Consider the following 19,339-nt stretch of genomic DNA (forward strand, 5'->3'; position numbering starts at 1 on the left):
AAGTCAGCCAGCAAAGCTTCAGTGCAATTTGTAGTTAACAATTTGGTCTCTTGAGAGAAAGGCTAGTTAAAATGTAAATGGGAAAAACAACATAATTTTAAAACAAGATAATAAATAACATGTAACTTAACTTTGAGATACAAAAGGATAAAGTGGGTCTTGCTAATCAAGGACAGTCACTCTTGAGTTCAGTAAGAGACTTTCATGTTATGTTAACTTTAACTACCAGGAGTGTTACTATGAATTAACACTGGAGCAATGTCGTTATTAAAAAAATATTCTGCTGCATATAGAATTTGTAGCTAGCTCTGCTGATGAAACATGATCCTCTCTAAGTGAATACAATGACGTGTGTAAACCAAAAAGTCACACCATCTTCTCCCAGTAACACCCATTTGGGTTTGTACCTGGCTGTAATATGGATGGCTGCTTACTACATTAACTTTGCCATCCACTGCAGTTTGTCTGAGGTAAGTAAAGTTACTCTCAGAGGGAATTTGGTTTGCAATACTATAGGGGCACTTAATTTCTTATACTCCCTTACCACAACAACTACAACTAACTGCTGCATCAAGGCTTGCACCTAAACAAGACTTATTTTGCATTACAAATAATCCACAAGGTTCTACGTTTACATCTTTATGGCCAAGGCGCTTCATTTCTTCTAAGTAGTGTTGCCTTGCTTCCTTTCCATCTCATGCCCATATTGTAATGCAGGAATATTTTCCTTTAAGTAGCTCTGTTAATGAAGTGGCAGAGGAAGAGTCATTTTTATCTTTAAGTGATTTAACCTTGTGACAGGTTTGAACCCAGGAGTCATTTCAAAAGTAGGTTGAGTTTGATCGTCCAGGTGAACGTAGTCCTGAATAGGACGGTTGTTGTTGACAGTGACTGACGTTTAGACATCCTGTGCGGTAGTCATCTTCAGAGTCAAAGTGAGTTGTATCACGTCAGTTGATGGTATTATACTCTGGTTATTGATTTGATTGGTCAATTACGTCGTGATGTTATTGGTCGTCTGTCAGTTAAGCCGTGATGTTATTGGCTATGAAGACTCGTAATCAGTAATTGGTGCGTTTCGATCCGTCTATTGTCACAGTTAAACAGTCGTCTATTGGCCCCATACTTTTTCCAAGCACATTCTTTCGATGTCGGCGAATTCCCAAGTGTCAAACCACTTTTCCAGGCATGCTCCACTTTAAAAAGCACAGCCGCTACGTGATTACAAGTGGATCCCAAACCGAAGGAAAAATAAAAAGTCATAACTATACTTCCACAGATACTGTTATATACACATGAAATCAATCTCTTACCCGGCAAAACATGTGCAATAAGCGGCCTCCACTTTACCATTTATCTTTTTCACGCAAACCCAAATCTTGTGTGGTGCGTTGTCTATTCTTTGCGACGGTGTTGATTGCGACTTCAAGAAGCAAAAGTTCGTGAGTGTCTGAAATGGGGTGATAAAAAACTTCCTTCAGCCATTGTGAATCGAAATAGCTAAAGGCTTTTCCCTCTTTATAATCACTGAGAAGGCGTTTGCCAAGATCGCTCCCTTGTTCGGCCGTTAAGATAAATTCCACTATTTGCATCTGTAAAATAGGTGGCCATTTTTCAACTCTCTTTTCTTCACTGATCCAATTATCTTTGAGTTCCGTGAAAGGATCTGGTAACTGCTCACCATTTACGTTAAGAAGACTTTGGTATTTTTTTTTTCTCTGTATTATTTCCTCTTCCGCGGTTAGTTTCACAGGCACAGATAGCTGTCCCGCTGAAAGCCAATGCAGTAAGTTCGTCCTTGGTCCCCGTTGTTTTCAAACCACGAATGCGTAAAAGTTCCTTTAGTTCCGGGACTTTCCATCTCCTAAAGTCATCTTATGTCCTCTTCTGTCATGTCGAGAGAGAGGACAAACATCTCGAGAAAAATACACTAGACAAGAAATGATCGATGCCAGATCTCCGAACTTGATGCAATTTCCTTATATCAACAAATCATTATTATCCCGATTCGTTCCCAGTCACACGCAATTTTGAGATTGACCGCTGGAACTCCGAACTCGCTTATATCAATTTTATTTAAAACTACATTTTCACAAATTCAATCCATAGCCAATTACTGGTAAAAATTTTATCGCGATCGGACAAGGAAAAAAAAACACTTTTAAGGCGATTGAAAAATATCAGTATGGCCTCTGAAAAACTGTATCGAAACACCCTAAGGGAAAAACATTAGCGCCGATGACGTCAGAGCTTTTTGTCTGTATCTCATCCTTTTTTACCTGACCTCACGATTCCATATTTCCAAGAGCATTATTACTGCCTCAGCCGCAAAAACCCTAGTTAGTGTTATATCAGTATCAACGCTACTGGTTTCCTTTTTTTTTCTTGGGCGGGGTGTGGTGAGTACAATAATTTTTGTTTTCGGAGGGACTTTTCAAGTTCAACATGTTGGTGGCTTGTGTTTTACTTTCGGTTTCCTCTCAAATCCGTTTCCATCCCTCAACAGTGGTTTAGAATTTGTATGAGTTCAGTGTATACCAGTATACGCTTATAAACGCTTAGACTGTAGGTATCGACCAATAAGATTGCTAGAAATCGCTCAGTTATTGCAAAAAAAAGAGGAATAAATGGATAAAAAATAAGAACATCATATTACTGAACGTGAAAGAAGTAGAGGAAATACGATCGTTTGGGTGAGTATTATCTTAGAGAGGACTGACGTTCCCCGAACCTGCTTGGTTGTAACCGTCAGAGTACAAGTCAAAGCAAGTTGTGTTGTCAGTTGACCTGACTGGTCACCTTACCGCCAATTTTATTGGTCGTCAACTAGTTAAGCCGTGATTACATTGGCTGTGAAGACTCTAAATGGGAGCGGTGTGTTTCGATCAATCTTTTGTCACTGTAAAGTCGGTCATTTTATTGTTGGTAAACTTATCGGTTTTTTGTCTAGCCTGCTAGCAAGCTCTCCATGTATGGCGAACGAAGCGAGCCGCGAGAGAACGGTACGCGCAAGCAAGCGGCAAAGCCACGTAGGGCGGATCTCTTAAAAATTTTCATTTCTGCTTCGCCCAGAGGAAGCTCAATACCATTGGCTGAAAAATGTCGCACCGTCAAGTAATTTTGATTGATGACATTCCTTACGGAAATCGGTAAAGTTATAATAATAATAGCGCGAATATTTATATAGGATAACCTATCAGTTCTAATAAAAAGAACTGTTATCAAAAGGGTCCTGTAATTATCTCATAATTAGCTAAAAAATAAAATCGAAAAAGGAAAATAGAATAAAATAACACTAAGAAATCTAAGATTTAAAAATCAAAATCTGTAAAAATCATCGACTTACAAGACTGAAAAGAGTTATGAATTATGGAATACTATTGAAAAAATTGTTTTAAATTACTCTTAAAAAGAAACCTAGAGTTTACAGTTCTTAAATGCAGAGGTAAAGTATTATAAACTAGAGCCCCTTGAAAGGCAAAACTTCTCCGTCCAAATTCTAATTTGGTTTTGGGAAGTTTTAGTGAACACCCATTGTTTCTAGTGTTAATGTTGTGTTCAATTTTTGTAAAATATCCTTTAAAAGGGGTACAGACATTATCCCGAAGACAATCAAACACAAGCTGGCAGGACTGCCTCTTTATTAAACTCTCCACTGTCTGGACTTGATAATTTCCACCAATGACTTTCTGACGTCGACGTTCAATGCTTTCAATTCGACTCTTACGGGAATGTGACCAACAGAGACCCAAAGTTCCACAGTACGTAAAAACAGGTTGAATCATTGCTTTGTAGATTTTCTCAGCACTGCTCTTGTCGATTACTATGATTACTCCTTTCTCCGGCGAGACATTACGGAACGGCGCCTGTAGATCCGTGTCGCCCGCAAAATCGCGGGTCCCATGACTATTTGCGCGCTCACAAAGGGAGCCGACGCATGTTGCGTCCTTTGATTCAAGACTCAAGTGTCAGGGTATTGTTTCCACGATACAAAGGTAATTTAACTTAAGAAAATCTATAGATCCAAGCTTTCGCGCTACTCTCTTTTATAAGGAAATGCAAACGCTCAACTTGATAAATATTTTGACTTCATAACATATTTTAACGATTTAGGCCAGCAGAATGTATAGAATTCCAGGAAAACAATTCAGGAAGCCGAACGGTTTTGAACTGCGCTAGACGTTATTTTTATCAGTATGCAAATCACCTACCCAATCACTTACTTTCCATCGAATTGAAATATCCTGACTTTTTTTAACCACTTTTCGATTTGATTCGTTTCATTTTATATTATTTTGTGCAAGCTGAGCTCTTTCATGCGAATTTACGCTTTCAAAAGGAAAAAAACTTCGAGGAAACGTTGTGTTTACAACCACGGCAATTTGTATCTATTTCGCTTCACTTACGCTTATATGCAAATTACTGTTCATCCGCCGGATTTCGCTGGAGACAAAAATATCGATTTTGAATTCCCAAATGCTTGCCTTTTGGGGCACCCCTTTTATTTTGGTTATCAAGATTTTAAAAGCTAAGCTTCAGACTTTTCATTCCAACGTTTTAATGCGGGAAAGCTAGGAGAAATGCTCCAACTGATTTAAGTCACGCAACACGCTTTAAGACCGGATAACTTGATCTTTCTGTTATCTTTTGTTCTTCTATTGTCTCCAAAACAATAACGATGTTTTACCAATTTCCACCTACAAATAATAGGACACATTTGATTGACAGAAAAAATTTGCATTCACTAGCGACGCGTATCTACAGGCGCGATTCCGTAATGAGAAACATGATCTCTCTCTCCTTCTATGATCGGTGAACGATTTCTGAGGACTATGTGGCTGTATTTCTCAATCTCGCGGAATGTATACACGGGCAAATCAGAATTCTGAGAAGGGGTTGCCAGGAAAACATTGCCATACTAAATCTCACCGCGTTTGTTGTGTTTAAAAGTTTACCCAAAACGAAATCAGCTGATTTGATATCCAAGCGGATTCGTGGACAAAGTGGAAAGTAGTGAATGCGATTTTTCATGACGCTGTGGGTTAAAAAGAATGCAGTGGCTTTGAAGCGACGCGTCTCCGCTAAATTCAAGGAATATTGTAGATCCGACTCAGCTTATAGGCTACGATTCAGACTAGAAGGTCCACACCAATTGTCTTCTTTTAGTAGTCTTGCTTTTTTGCGAAATTGTAATATTGTTTGCCTCTTGAATGGACAACGCTAGTGTAACTGGCGCGTTCGGCTTGGCCCACTGAGGGTAACTGACAAACGGCTGACACATTTCTTGTTTCCGGTGACAGTTTTAACGCTTTGCGGTTTCCTGCGGTTTCCGGGGTAGAAATGAAAATTTATTTGAGATCGTTCCAAGCGCCCTTTTCGTACTTTCATGACGCTGTGGGTTAAAAAGAATGCAGTGGCTTTGAAGCGACGCGTCTCCGCTAAATTCAAGGAATATTGTAGATCCGACTCAGCTTATAGGCTACGATTCAGACTAGAAGGTCCACACCAATTGTCTTCTTTTAGTAGTCTTGCTTTTTTGCGAAATTGTAATATTGTTTGCCTCTTGAATGGACAACGCTAGTGTAACTGGCGCGTTCGGCTTGGCCCACTGAGGGTAACTGACAAACGGCTGACACATTTCTTGTTTCCGGTGACAGTTTTAACGCTTTGCGGTTTCCTGCGGTTTCCGGGGTAGAAATGAAAATTTATTTAAGATCGTTGCAAGCGCCCTTTTCGTACTGGCGTCTTCTTTCGCGTGCTGTTTTCGCGTGACCTCTCGCGACTCCCCCAGTTGGAGAGCTTCCTTGCAGGCTATGTTTTGCCCAGTCAGTTTGTCGATGATAGTTACACATGAGTAAAGCGTTAGAGTCTCCGTCTTAGCAATGGTTTGTCTGTAAATGGTGTTAAGCAATTTGTTTTTGTTTTGTTTTTAGTTAATGCCGCTTTTTCCCGGGTAACGATGATTTGGAAGTCAGATATATAGGCCACAGGTGAGGTTTTCGCTTCAAAAGCATTTTTTCTATTTCTCAAATTGTCATGCCTTGAATTTTCTAAACTGGTCCCGCCGGTAGATTGTAGGGACTTTAAGATCCAGGACGCGATGGCTATAAGACGCCACCGGAAGTAAAATATCCAGGCAGGGTACATAGTACGCATGCCCAAGGCGTTGTATCAGTGGCGCCAAGTCGCGTCGAGAACGTCATTTGGCAAACTTTGGCGTTGTGTACAGAACGTGAGTATAAAATCCTTTTTTTTTTGTCCATGAAAGTAATACTTTGTCTCCCTTAAACCTCTCAGGCTCTCAGTAGAGTTACTTAAAATCTTGGTCCTGGATTTCAGTCAATTTGGAATGCAAAGATGGGACAGTTAAGGCATTTTTCATCATATATTCACAGGTGAACAGCTAGTTGAAGACTTGAAGTCCTGGATCGAAACATGGCATCCAAGCCTAAACCTCCCAGGTAAATGTGAGCTTTATTTATGGCTATTTGAGTCGGTTGAACAAATCCTCGTATTTTCAACATATGTTATGTTTGGGAAAGGATATAGGAATATTTCGCGGACACTAAACGTGATTTCATTCAGTCGAAGCATTGAATGTAAGCTTAATTAAGCTTATACCCCTGTTATTTTATTTTTAGCTAGGTGATGTTTTGGTCAAACGAGCGTGGCGTGTTCTTGTGGGGAGAAGCGGTAAATTTAAACCCTTTTACGTCCAAAAAAGGATCCACTAAAGAAGCGGGATGTGGGAGAAAATAGCTCAAATTTTGAGCGAATGTACCGTATCGAGATTTTGCGTTGACAAGCGATCGGTTCGCGACCACATGGGGATTCTCGTCAACAAGCATAAAAGAAAGGTCAGAGCCGAGGAGAAGGCATCCGGTATAGCGCCCGACGAACCAAGCGAACTGGAAAATCTTTTGGACACTATCATCGCTTTAGAAGAAACTTCAGAGGCAGAATCACAGGAATTAAGAGTAGAGGAAAATGTGAAAACGACCAAGCAAAGGCAGAAGATGCGAGATTAAAGGCGATGGAAAAGCTGTCGGAGACTAGGAAAAGATCAAGTGAGAGCGAAGAGGAAAAATTCAAACGACAGCGTAGAAGTGGAAGTGATGCTATGGAACAGATAGGGCTAAGATGAATTATGAACTGAAACAACAAGAGTTTAAAATTTTGCAAGAAAGGCAAGCGTTGGAAAGAGAAAAAGTGGAAGCAATGGCCAAACAGCAGCTACAAACACTACAGCAACAAACAGAAATGTTTAAAGTAAAGCAACAGCAACAACAACAACAAAGCCAACAACAGCTGCTTAACACTCAAATGATGATAATGCAACAACAACAAGAACAGTCAAGGGCAATGATAGCTCTATTAGAGAAATCAACCAATAAGTGATCTATGGATTTGTGTTACAGTGAGGTTTTGCGGCATATTTTGCTGCACTGCATATTATTCCCATAAAATAACTACATACGATAACTGTACTTTTCTGGTATGTATCGGTCAAATTCATGGTTAAATATCTCCCTTGCATAAAGGAGCAAAATAAATAAATTATGATCACTTAATTAAAATTTTAGGTGTGGGAATTTGATCACCTGAAACGAACATAGAATGGGGTATTTGAATGGCTGTTAATCCCGGGGGGTGGGTGGGTGGATTTAAACACGCAACAACCGGCCAAACGTTTAATGCCCAGGGAGGATCATTAACCTTCGATTTGACTGGTACATTAATGTACCATAAGCCAACATCTAAAACTACACTGCTTGAACATTTTCGAGTGGCTCGTGGATAAAAATATTTTTAAAAAATACACTGCTTGATTTGCAGGCCCACGAGATAGAGATGACATAAAACCACCTTTTGCATTTCTATTGTTTTTTTTTTTTTGCTGGAAAAGTTGAAACTCGGTTGTCATCAGCATTAAGGAAAGTTGACTGATGTTGTATATGTACACAATTGTTGCTAGTTTTTTCAAGTGACAATGTTTTGTTTTATTACTTGAGGGATTTTCCTTGTACCTCTGTTCTCTGAACAAATAAGAGGCCTTCCTTCCAGGCCATCAGTTGTGCTTTTACATTTCAAACCAATCCACAAAAATTTAATTAAATATTATTTTAAAGGTACTGATTTGTGTGCACATATATGAGCAAAAACTACATTTGTTGCTTGGATATCTTAGTTAAACCATATCTATCCCTATCACTGTTTATTCTTGGTGAGGAAAGCATACAGGAAACTTTACTAACCCTAGCTAAGTAGAAAACAACATGTTCCAGTCCAACAGTCTGGAAGTCACAGGAGGAAGGTTAATCACATAAGGAAATTTTTACACGCAACACTCTTTAAAGAGGCATTTCTGTCACAGGAAGTATATGCAAAAAAAAGCTTATATTATTCTCATGAAAAGTTCATCGTGACAAAGTCGTGTTAATTAAAATAGTCATTTAATGAAGGTGGATCTAGTCCAAAAGAATCAGCTGTTGTGTTTGAATAGAGACAAGCTAAACCATTGCTTAAAATAGAACATACTATGTACATTTTTCCTACTTGACTGAGTCCAATCTTCCAATTTTTTTTTTTTTAATCTAAAAATTTGTTCGCTAAAATCAAGTCATGCAGGCTTTACATTTAACTAGCACATAGGGTATATGGCGTGGAAACAAGAAATTGAATAGGCTATTATCAATTATTAAAATAATTTCACCAAAAAATAAGGCAGAGGTAAGAGGCAATTAAAATGAAAGAAAAATTCCATAAACATGCCAATAAAGGGAAAAAAGGTTGCTTTGTGAATAGAACAAAAATCTGGGGCTTACCTACAGGACCATAGATATTAGCAATCAGTCCATTGGGAAGCAAGACGGCCTAGAACTTGAGCGCATGTACGCGTTTCTGGCCATTATAAACAACTCGCTGGTTTGACATCGGCCGACTAATGGGCCGCTCAGCCCAAGCCGAAACAGTTATCAAGGACTGCTCCTTTAGAGTGGACCGCATCTACATACGTAGCGATTAAAGGTGGGTTTAAAATACCATGGTTCCACCGTGTAACCTTGTGCCCGTGAGTATTATGCATCCAGTCTGTCACCTGGTTGCAGATCAAACTCAGCTTTGGCACCGATCGCTCAGAGATTGGCATCATGTCGGAATAGCGGCATAGATATGCGAACCGCTTTAGGACAATACAGAGGCCTTCGATTCCATCACAGATAGTTCATTACTGCTCTTGAAGATGAGCGGACCTCTTAAGGCTTCAATAAGTAATGCGATATCCCTTTTATGGACGCGAAAATCACCTTTGCATTCTGCAGAATTTTTGTTTTCGAGAGAAAATTTCTCGTATGCCGAGTGCTGAAATGGAAGAGTTTGTGGAGTATGCGCCTCGTAAAACACTGAAAATTCTTCGTCGTCTATAATTTCTTCCTCCGAGCAAGGTAGCAGTAATTCTTGAATTTTTTGGATGGAAGCCATTGTTTGTTTCTCTGTCAAAACCTTCTTACGGATTAATGTACTGATATTGACCCCATCGCGTCGCAAATCTTAACTTAAATTTCCCGCGCTTACAACGCCGTCCTCGTTCCAGGTTTTTGTCCGGTCACCGCTTCCTAAAAGCCGTCACGTCCTAGATCTTAAAGTCCCTTGCATCATGGTCTTGTGAAGTTTCCTATATTATCTGTTATGTACCTTGTAAAGCCCTTTGGAGCAAGCCAATCACATGGCACAAAACCGCCATGCTTGAGAGCAAGAAATATACTGGGTGAAGAAAAACAAAAAAAAATGACCATTTCAATAATGTAAGGTTTTTGTTTGTCTTGTCTCAGTGCGTCCCTTATCGCGTGAATGACTGGCTGCAAAGAGACTATTCGGATTCCTTATGTTACGCGTGTCTGTAATACATCATACATCCTCACCCAAAAGTAGTTATTCTGTATTTTTATTCCTCAACGTGTTTTATGCGGCAAAGATCCTACTTAGTTGCTGTAAAGACAAGTCCAGATTAACGTGACGTCACATAAAATAATATATTGTTGCGTCACAGCCACACCTCACAAGAAAAAATAAACCATCTCATTGTCTCTGTACTTGCAGTTGTGGAAGTTTAATTGTCGAACTGGCCCTTGAATTCGCATCGATTGTTTCAGAAGCTTCGGTAGTGAACACGCTTCGAACTGCTGCCACAAATAACAATTTTGGAGAATTCGCTGTCAATGCTTCGTCCATACAAGGGATTGCTCTAATTGAAAGTCCGTCCACGCCTCCTACAGGAACAACTACGGGAAGACCCTCTGATGGTATGGTTTAACTCAATATGTGTACATGTAGTTTTCTCCATGGTTTTTCAGTTATTAAATAGTGATTAAGAGTGTGTTAAATGGTAATGCGTCTGCAGGCACTTTGTCCAGCTTTATAGCGGTTTTAAATGCACTAAATGCTATGTAGCCCAGATTGTTTACTTCTCTACTCTAAAAAAGGTAACCGTGAATTTGTGAATGAAAATGATTTTTGCTCATTTCCTTTCTTTAAGATGAACGCAGCCTTTGATCGTAAATATAAATTGCGTGGTAATTTTGCAGTACAGTTCGTAAGCTGTGAACATCTGCCCCATTATACTTTACCATTGGCTTTAAAATTTAACATCTTGTTTGAAATGGAAGTGGGCTAAAATGCTCCTAGTCACGTTAAAAGTGAAGACATTTAGATTTAAAGACAAATACGAATACGAGGACGAGGTTTTCTATATCCTAAGCTACCCTTTCCTTCTCTAATCTCTGCAAATGGTAAGTTTTGATCGTCGTACAACTTTGCAGATACAGTCTGGCAACCTTACTTCTGGTGTGTAGACAGCCATTTATTGGCAACATCTTTCTAGTTTTCCTTCAGCTCAGGCATTGATGCCGCTAATAAAATTTCCGCCGTTCAGCCTTGATCTACACAGCCTCTTAACTCGTCTGACATATTCTGCTATTATTATTATTATTATTATTACTATTACTATTATTATTATTATTATTATTATTATTCTCATCATCATCACTATACGTACAAGTAACAATTTGGATCGTCGGGCTGACCAATATTTGTGCTGTGAAGGTGAATGATTTTGCAGTTAAATTGTTTTCAGGCTTCTTATCGCAATTTTTCCTTTACTTAATCTCTATTTTTAGCTTTTTTTTTGATTTGGCAAGTGAATTGCGAAAACTACCTGTCAAAAATTAGGTTTAGCAGTTAATGTACAGTTAATGTTAATATCTCATAGTACCCCGTCACCTATCGATCCTTCCGTGCGTACAGACTCCAGGTGAGGGGAAGGTGGAACTCTTAAGGTGAGAGGAAGGGACACCAAGCATGTTTCTTGCGTTTGTCTGGGCGAAAGGCAAACCTGTAGAAGAAAAACCACCGGACGTCATAATGACGTAAACTCATGCCACTGAGTTGATCAAGATACACTTAGATTTTGGATGCGGTGATTAGGTCTAATTTGGTGTTCTCATTACAAGTGGCTATAAAGTTTTAGAGGAGAGGGATCACTCGAGCTCTTCCCTTCCTGTTCAGGGAAACAAAGAATAGCTCGGTTAAGACACACGTCAGTTTTGTTTAGAGAACGGGACGGATAATGTGATATATGTTACTGCTTCATTTGTTTTCTTTGTTGTTTGATAAGGTAATTCAGCTTTTTCAAGGTAACCAAGATTTCATCGGTCTCATTAATAGGACCAACAGCGCGAAGATACATTCATTAGCGTGAAAAAGCGAATATTTGCGCATAAATCAGATTCAATAACGATTTTTGCATTTTAATCAACGTTCAATAACATTTTTGGGCATTCACCTGCGTCATTCGACATAGAAAAGGGGAAAATATACTTTCATTAACGCCAACATTCGAGTCATTTACATTATCTTGAAAATCATTATGGACAATAGACAAACATTTACGTGCAAACGCTTTTCATTAACATTTTTATGACACTGTTTGCAATTCAATAACATTCTCGGACAGCTTTAAAATAGATAAGACAAACATTAACGCCCTTGTACAATAAATTGAACGTTTTTTACATTTAATATGCAAAAATCTCTTTTTAATTAAACAATACTAATTCCACCTCCAAAATTGGCCTGAATTTGTTTAAAGAACCACGCCGTACTTCGCCACAGTGTGTTCGTCGACGACTGCGGTTATATAGACCCTAGACGGCCAGAAGTCGTGGTGGGGCGCGACAGGGAGTGGAGGGCGTACCGCCAAGTGTTCGGCCAACGAGGACGAAACTAGACTATGACCGTGTCAGTATCACCTATCGAATACATGTAGATGTATTTTTCTGGGCACCTGCTAGAGTAATGAATGCTGTGCCGGTTTTTTCAGTGACGTTCTGGCACGAGCGAGGGAAAAAATGGATCCTGATAAGTCAGTGGTCTTTGCTTATGACGGGGTGCCAGCCCACGTAGATTTGCCTTATGCTTCCCCCCTCGACATCACTGAAAAGGTTTTAAGTTGTCTGAAAGCGACACTTATGGCCAACATCTCGAGTCCGGAAATTGAAAGATGTGCATGTATAACAGGAGTGAGGGAAAAGCCCTAGCCATCCCAGTAGCTGAGGTCGGACACAACATCTGCAGTGCTTGAAGCTCTGCGTAGAAACATGACATCGTGACCGCAGCTAAATGTGCTAAGGGATACCATTTCATGCAAACCTACCCCCCTAAAATGTTTAAAAGAGATTTTTGAGGGATGTACATTTAACGGACTGAAATTCAGGCCAAATTTGTTTGAATGTCTTTTGTTTAATTGAAAATCGACTTTTGTATATTAAATGTTAAGATCACTCGATTGATTGTACAAGCCCATTAAAGTTTTTGTTTCATTAATTGTTTGCTATTGAATTGCAAAAAGTGTCATAACAATGTTAATGAATAGTGTTTGCACTTTAATGTATGTCAGTTTCCCTATTGACTTTCAAGATGGTGTTAATGACTTTGATGTTGGCCTTCATGAAAGAATATTTTTCTCCTTTGTATGCCGAATGACGCAAATGAATGCCCAAATTTGTTATTGAATGTTGATTAAAATGCAAAAATCGTAATTGAATCTGATTTATGCGTAAATATTCGTATTTTCGCGCTCATGAATGTATCTATTGGTCGCCATTTCACGGAAATGATTGCGTATTTTCTCGTAATGAACAGCAAAAGGTGTAATTCCAGACGATAAACTTCCACTCATTCTTGCTATCGTCATACCTATTGTTGTGCTTGCTGTCTTTGCTGGAGTCTTTGCTTGGTGGCTGTGGAGGAGAAATAAGGACAAGAAGATGGCGAACAAGGTTAATTATATAAGGTTATATCACTAAAGAAATTTGTTCGAGCCCTCTGGCTCAATGTGCAAAACAAGCAGTACAGGCGAAATTTTGGGGAGGGTTTCGTACAAACACCTACATTTATAATGCATGCTGTAACTTTAAACTATTTCACACAAATAGCTTACATTACTGGAAACATCTATGCATAATAAATGTATGGGGCTGTACGGATATATCACCAAAATTTAATTTTCTTAATTCTTAAAGCACTGCTAAGTAATTATAGACTTCGCTGTTATTTAAGCAATAGACCCCACTTTCTATGGGTTTACGGTCGTGATAACCCACGCGGAATGTTGGAAGAAGGAAAATTTGTTGTTCATTTTTAGGTAAAAAATGTGGTTTTAGTACCGTGATCAAGTCATGTCTTCTCTCTAAAGTCATCATGAGCCAATCATGTCTCACGATTTATAGCGCCGAACTTTCTAAAAACTCAGTTGAGTGTCAGTTCAGTCAAACAACAAACAGCAGCACTTCAAAACATGAGATTTTGCAATCATTACATAATAGCTTATGAAAGCTGTTTTATAGGAAAAGTCAGCACACATTCATGCGAACGTACAATGAAAGAATACGTTCATGGTTTGTTTACTACAGATGTAGAAAACTGAACATTAAACTGTACGCAGCTTTATTTTGTTGAGTCGATCCGTAAAAATTTCGTGCTTACAGACGGAAATGGCAGTTATTGTAATGGAGGACTGCATTCACTTTTTACAAGCTGCAGTGCATGGTTTAAGATCTGTTTCTGGACTTTATCATGATCAAGAAATCCTTCGGTAACGACATGGCTGGATTTGCGAAGTTGTCGCATGTAACTTATGTTCGTACAACGACCGATGGAAATATGTCAGTGATAGCTCTAAATTAGGAGAAAGGTTTCTTAGCCGTAGCCACATATTGTTGTTAATATTTGCGATTTGTGAAGTCAGGTGGTTTGAGGTAGGTTATGGCATCGATGTTACCGAATAATTTGTGCAATTTTTGGAAAAAAAAAACCACCACGAAACTCTGACATCTTTCATCATCGTTTACAGCTTGTTTACAACCTGCAGCGGCCGATTTTGTACCATAACTTGATCAGACATCTCTTTTTGAACAATTTCTTTCATTCAGGAGTTTAATTTTGACATAAAATAAATCAATAATGCTAATAAAAACTATCCGTTTTGTTGCTGGTTGGCACCTGGTTAAGTTTTCCTAGAGACTTTCTACACCAGAAATTCACACAGTTGTTGTCTTTCTCTGCGATTTGGCATCGTCGTGAAATGTAAACTTCTTTCCAGCAGTGTACTTTATAACTTTTAAAGCTATGGCAGTAGCGAATTATGACGCTCTGTAATAAAATGTGGAAACCAAAGGTTTTTAATAGTAAAAAGGGCTGGGTAAGTAACTTGTTCTGTTTTTTAGCCTTTCTAAAATCGTTGTTTTCAGATCAATAGCTGGTTTTGTTTATGGCTTGTCGTCCGGATGCCTTTTTCTATGGGTTTACCGGTATAAAAAACCATAGGTTTTTTACCAATCAGATCGCGCATACTATCTCAGTTATTTAATAAAAGTTGTTAAATTTTAAGAATAAAATTTCTAGACTGTCAAACTAACAAAACGGTGAACATCTGAAATATTTGAAAACTGTTTGTTGTGATGACGACCAATCACAGCATGGATCAGGACACAGGTGCAAGCCACAGTAAAGCACAGGAAGCCCAGGTTCTATGGAAGTTAGTTTGCATTTGACTTTTATAAGAGAAGGTGTGGGAACAAGCAAAATAGGTTCTAAATTACCCTTTCTTAATTTTTGTAAAGATTCGAAATAAAATGGCTCACTTCTTTGCTTTGTGTTTTATAGATCAGTTCGCTTCTCGAGTCATTTAGAAGCCATTTTGGCGAGTTTTAGATTTTACGTTGTACGTATCATAAGAAAGGGAAACGTCCCTAACCAGAATAAAGGGGATGGTTATTTATTATAACACAGATGTATGATAGTACATGTAATACCATTAGCGAAACGTAGGGTTCTTATAAAACTAGTTTTTTGTCAATTTGTCCAAAGTATTTTTTTGCAGACTTTTGGAATGTTATGGAGAACATCTTGCTTAACCGAAAACCGTTAAAAAACGTTATTTTGCAAAGAAAAGAAAAACAAAACAAAACAAAACAGAACAAAAAAAAAAGGATGAAAAGAAAAAAGCCAAGTTGATCTGTTGTAACAATTCAACGCCCGGCTGAACTTATGGCAAATTTTTATCTTTATCATATAAATCTGACCTGACCGTTTTCCGATATCTTTAGCGACGGAATTAATGGCCAAACATGAAAAGTATTCCTCTCACCAATAAATATCCAGTCGAGCTACCTTAACTAACGGCGTTGTTACTTTAACACCCTGCTAAGTTTAACCTTTTAATTCTTTTATAGAGATAGCAAAAGGAGGAAGGTAATCTCATGTTTTGGTGGTAGCTTCAGTATTCGCAATTAGTCCTTTGATTTATCCGGCAAAAATAAAATATTTAAATAACTAGTGCTCTTCCAGGCATCGTTGCCTTCGAGCAATGTTAAGTTATATGATAATTTTTTTTTCCCCAGAGACAAAACATTTAACTTTTAACGTTTAATTACTTAGTTTTTATATGTGGACGCAACGTGGCCGAGTGGGTAGAGCGCTGGACCACCCCCACCACTAGCTGGCTTTGTTTTCTGTAGTCACGAGTGTGGTTTTTCTCAGACGAGCATGTGAAAAAGCCAACTGGTTTACCTTCTATTATTTGGAATTCTCAGCATCGTTATGTTGCCTTTGAATTATTTGCTTAAGTGCTCGTTATCCCTTAAAAGGACAAAAGGGGACAAGATGTGTGAATATTTTCATTTCCAAAAATGACGCTAACTGGGATCACTCATTTTAAAAAAAAGAGAACGAAAGTCGAACTTGCATATATTTATTCTAATTTACTGTCTTTCTTAACCATTTCAGGCTGTATACTACAACATGTGAAAAAACACGAGAATTCAATGTATGTTTCATGTCAAATATATAGCTAAGAAAAATAACACATCATAGACGCAGTGCAAAAATATATGGGTCATGTAGCAGCTGCTTTGAAGGAAAGTCACCAATGGTGCGTTTTCCTGACCCCAAAAAACACTAAAAACATTCAAAGAATGACAGGGCATTGTTTCCGGCGAGCAATTAGGAGAGACCTTAAGAGTTACAAGCAAAAATGGCTGCTCGATGAAGAACAAGGCTAGAAAGGCTAATTTGAATATGAACAAAAGAATATGAAACTAATGTGGCCATTTTTATGTTGGGGCTATAAAGCGTCAGTTAATTTCAACATTGTTTCCCGTAATTTCAATGCAGTATATGTGCATTTATATCATGTCACACAAGTGGCTGTCAAAATGTTAAAAGGTACAGCATAACTTGATTGATCAATGTGTAACTAATAATGTAAGAGTAGGATAACTGAAAGATAACGGAATGTAACAGAAACGAGTAACAATGAAACGCTCGTTACCTAAACTTTCAGCTGACGGGCCGGAATCCGACGGGAAGGATTTGTTATCAGAGCTTGAAGTGATGAAGACGTTAAAGCCTCATCCGTACGTCATCAAACTACTGGAATGCGTCACCGAATCTGGTGGGCGACTGTCTTTAGATACCAACTATTATGTTGCAAGTAAAGGGTCAGTCCAGTCATTTTAATTGTGCCTTTTCCAGTCTGAGTCAAGTCTCTTTGCCTGTGAATGACTAAATGAATACGTCGTTTTCTACTCAGAGCCCTTGTTAGTCTTGATCGAGTACGTTCCGTACGGGGATCTTCTGGGTTACCTGAGAAAGGGCCGTGGATTAAATGATACTTATTTCAAAGACCCAGATATCAAACCACAAACAAGTCTGACGTCACAACAGTTGATGAAGTTTTCTTGGCAAGTTGCTGATGGAATGAATTACCTCTCATCGAGATCTGTAAGCTGAAATATTTTACTATTGTGTATTCAAACAAGTCTGGTGCAGACTGCCTACATTTCGCAACCCAAATTGACAGTTAAGAACACACTCAATTCCCCTCACTTTAACTTCCGCCACTTTTTGCTTTTGCGTTTTGATAGACCTACTGACACAATGGCGATTTCATAAAATGTGAGTGCGGCTGGGCTGGTGTGAATTAGGATGTTCAGACGTGAAACTGACAGAGCTCTTGCTCTTCTATCCCTTTGGTGTCAAATATTAGAAAAATGAGATCAAAATTCATTGAAAGGTAACAGTATCAAACTGGGACAGAAGGATCTGAACGTCTTGACGGGTTCATGTGACTTGCAAGGTTTTAAGCTCGTTTGAAATCAAATGTCACATTGCAGATTATTCATCGAGACCTTGCCGCTCGAAATGTTCTGGTTGGAGAAAATGAAACTTGTAAAGTGACTGACTTTGGAATGGCGAGAGAGGTGCAACAGGAAAACGTTTATGAAAGGAAAACTAAGGTATGTATTGTATTGGAAACTGACCTAGAGTATAGGACTGGCATGCAATCCTTTGCTGTTAACTGGAGGAAAACACGTCAGGCTTTGTTTGTTATGTCGCTCCTTTCTTGGTTTCATATTTTAAGAGTTGCTCCCAAAACTGTAGCCTTCGAAGTTAAGGCCTTGTGTGTAAAGTTTATAAAACATTTGACAATTCTTACAAAGCATAAGAGACTATTTTGCCGGTCACCAAGAAGTGGGATTAGATTACATATTTAAGGTGACTATGGTTGTCTGAGTGTGGTAATATAAAGACGTCTTTTGCCAAGCATAAATTTTTAATTCACCTGCATATAAAAGAAGATTACTAATTTTATAATTGATAAAAGTCTTAGAGAACGGCTAAGTGAAACTTTCTTCGGTTTTGTCCTTCCACACTAAGACAGGAAGAAAGTGTAAAAAAGAAAGTTGCGTGTAAACGAGGCCTGAGTTTCATTATTTTAAAATTTTAAGATGGCCTTCTGATCTTATATTTCGGAGTATATTTTTCTACCGACTGTCTTTTTCGCTAAGATGCAGGGAAGCAAGGCAGTACATTTGATTTTCATTATCTTCCACTTTCGCCTAGTTTTCGCCAACTCGCTATTCCATGTTTGTCGTCCATTTGGTATTTGTCTTATGGTCATTTACTTTGTTGATATGTAGGGTCGTTTACCAGTGAAGTGGACGCATATGAATCGCTGCTTTACGGACGATACACCACCAAGAGCAACGTGTAAGAAAACTTTCTATATATGCATTAATAATTTGATATTTGCAGAACAGCAGTTAGCCTGTGTACAGACGTGCCCCCTCAGGAAAAGTTTAATAATTCTTTTTACCAATGTACAAAATAAAAATATATATACATATATAAAAGTACAATAGGTAAAGGAAAGCAATAGGGGGAAACTGAATTCCCATATAAAAACTGCCCTCCAAAACGAAAAGATAAAACAATTAAGGATAGAAAACTAATACATAACTATACATCACGTGATACTAAGAGAAAAGAAAAAATAACAACTAAATAAACTACTTAGATATTAAATAAAAAGGAACATCCACATTCAGTAGCAAATAATAAACATATGACTACTTACAAAGATAATTAAGTAATAAAGTTTTAAAAGAGTTCAAGCTGGAAGCAGACATAACGAAGTTTGGTAAAGAGTTCCAGTCATTAACGTAACGATTAAAAAATGAACATTTAAAATAGTTTGCCCTTGCTGCTCTGGGCCTGATTTTAAAGTCATGGTTTCTTCTAGTTCTTGTCGGGCCAGTCAGATCCACATATGTGGTATAATTAATATCAGAATAGCCATGAATTATCTTGTAAAGTTGAACCGGGCAAACGTATTTTCTTCTAAGTTCCAATGTTGACCAGTTTAGTTCAGTGAGCCTTTCAGTGTAAGAATTATGAGATCCACATATCAATCGAGTAGCACGACGCTGAATGGATTCAATAC

General features: G+C 38.3%; 1 long non-coding RNA gene and 2 pseudogenes across 1 annotated transcript; 2 read left to right on the forward strand and 1 right to left on the reverse strand.

Moving 5' to 3' along the window:
* Positions 1-302: 302 nt before the first annotated feature.
* LOC140949625 (uncharacterized) lies at positions 303-4,230 on the reverse strand (annotated as a pseudogene).
* Positions 4,231-6,743: 2,513 nt separating this feature from the next.
* On the forward strand, positions 6,744-7,398 carry LOC140950326 (uncharacterized; annotated as a pseudogene).
* Positions 7,399-17,081: 9,683 nt separating this feature from the next.
* On the forward strand, positions 17,082-18,608 carry LOC140950344 (uncharacterized). The gene is made up of 3 exons (XR_012167170.1): positions 17,082-17,337; positions 17,730-17,852; positions 18,537-18,608. It is a non-coding gene; the product is annotated as an uncharacterized lncRNA (long non-coding RNA).
* Positions 18,609-19,339: the final 731 nt, after the last annotated feature.

Source organism: Porites lutea, chromosome 10, assembly GCF_958299795.1.
Source record: "Porites lutea chromosome 10, jaPorLute2.1, whole genome shotgun sequence".
Lineage (NCBI taxonomy): Eukaryota > Metazoa > Cnidaria > Anthozoa > Scleractinia > Poritidae > Porites > Porites lutea.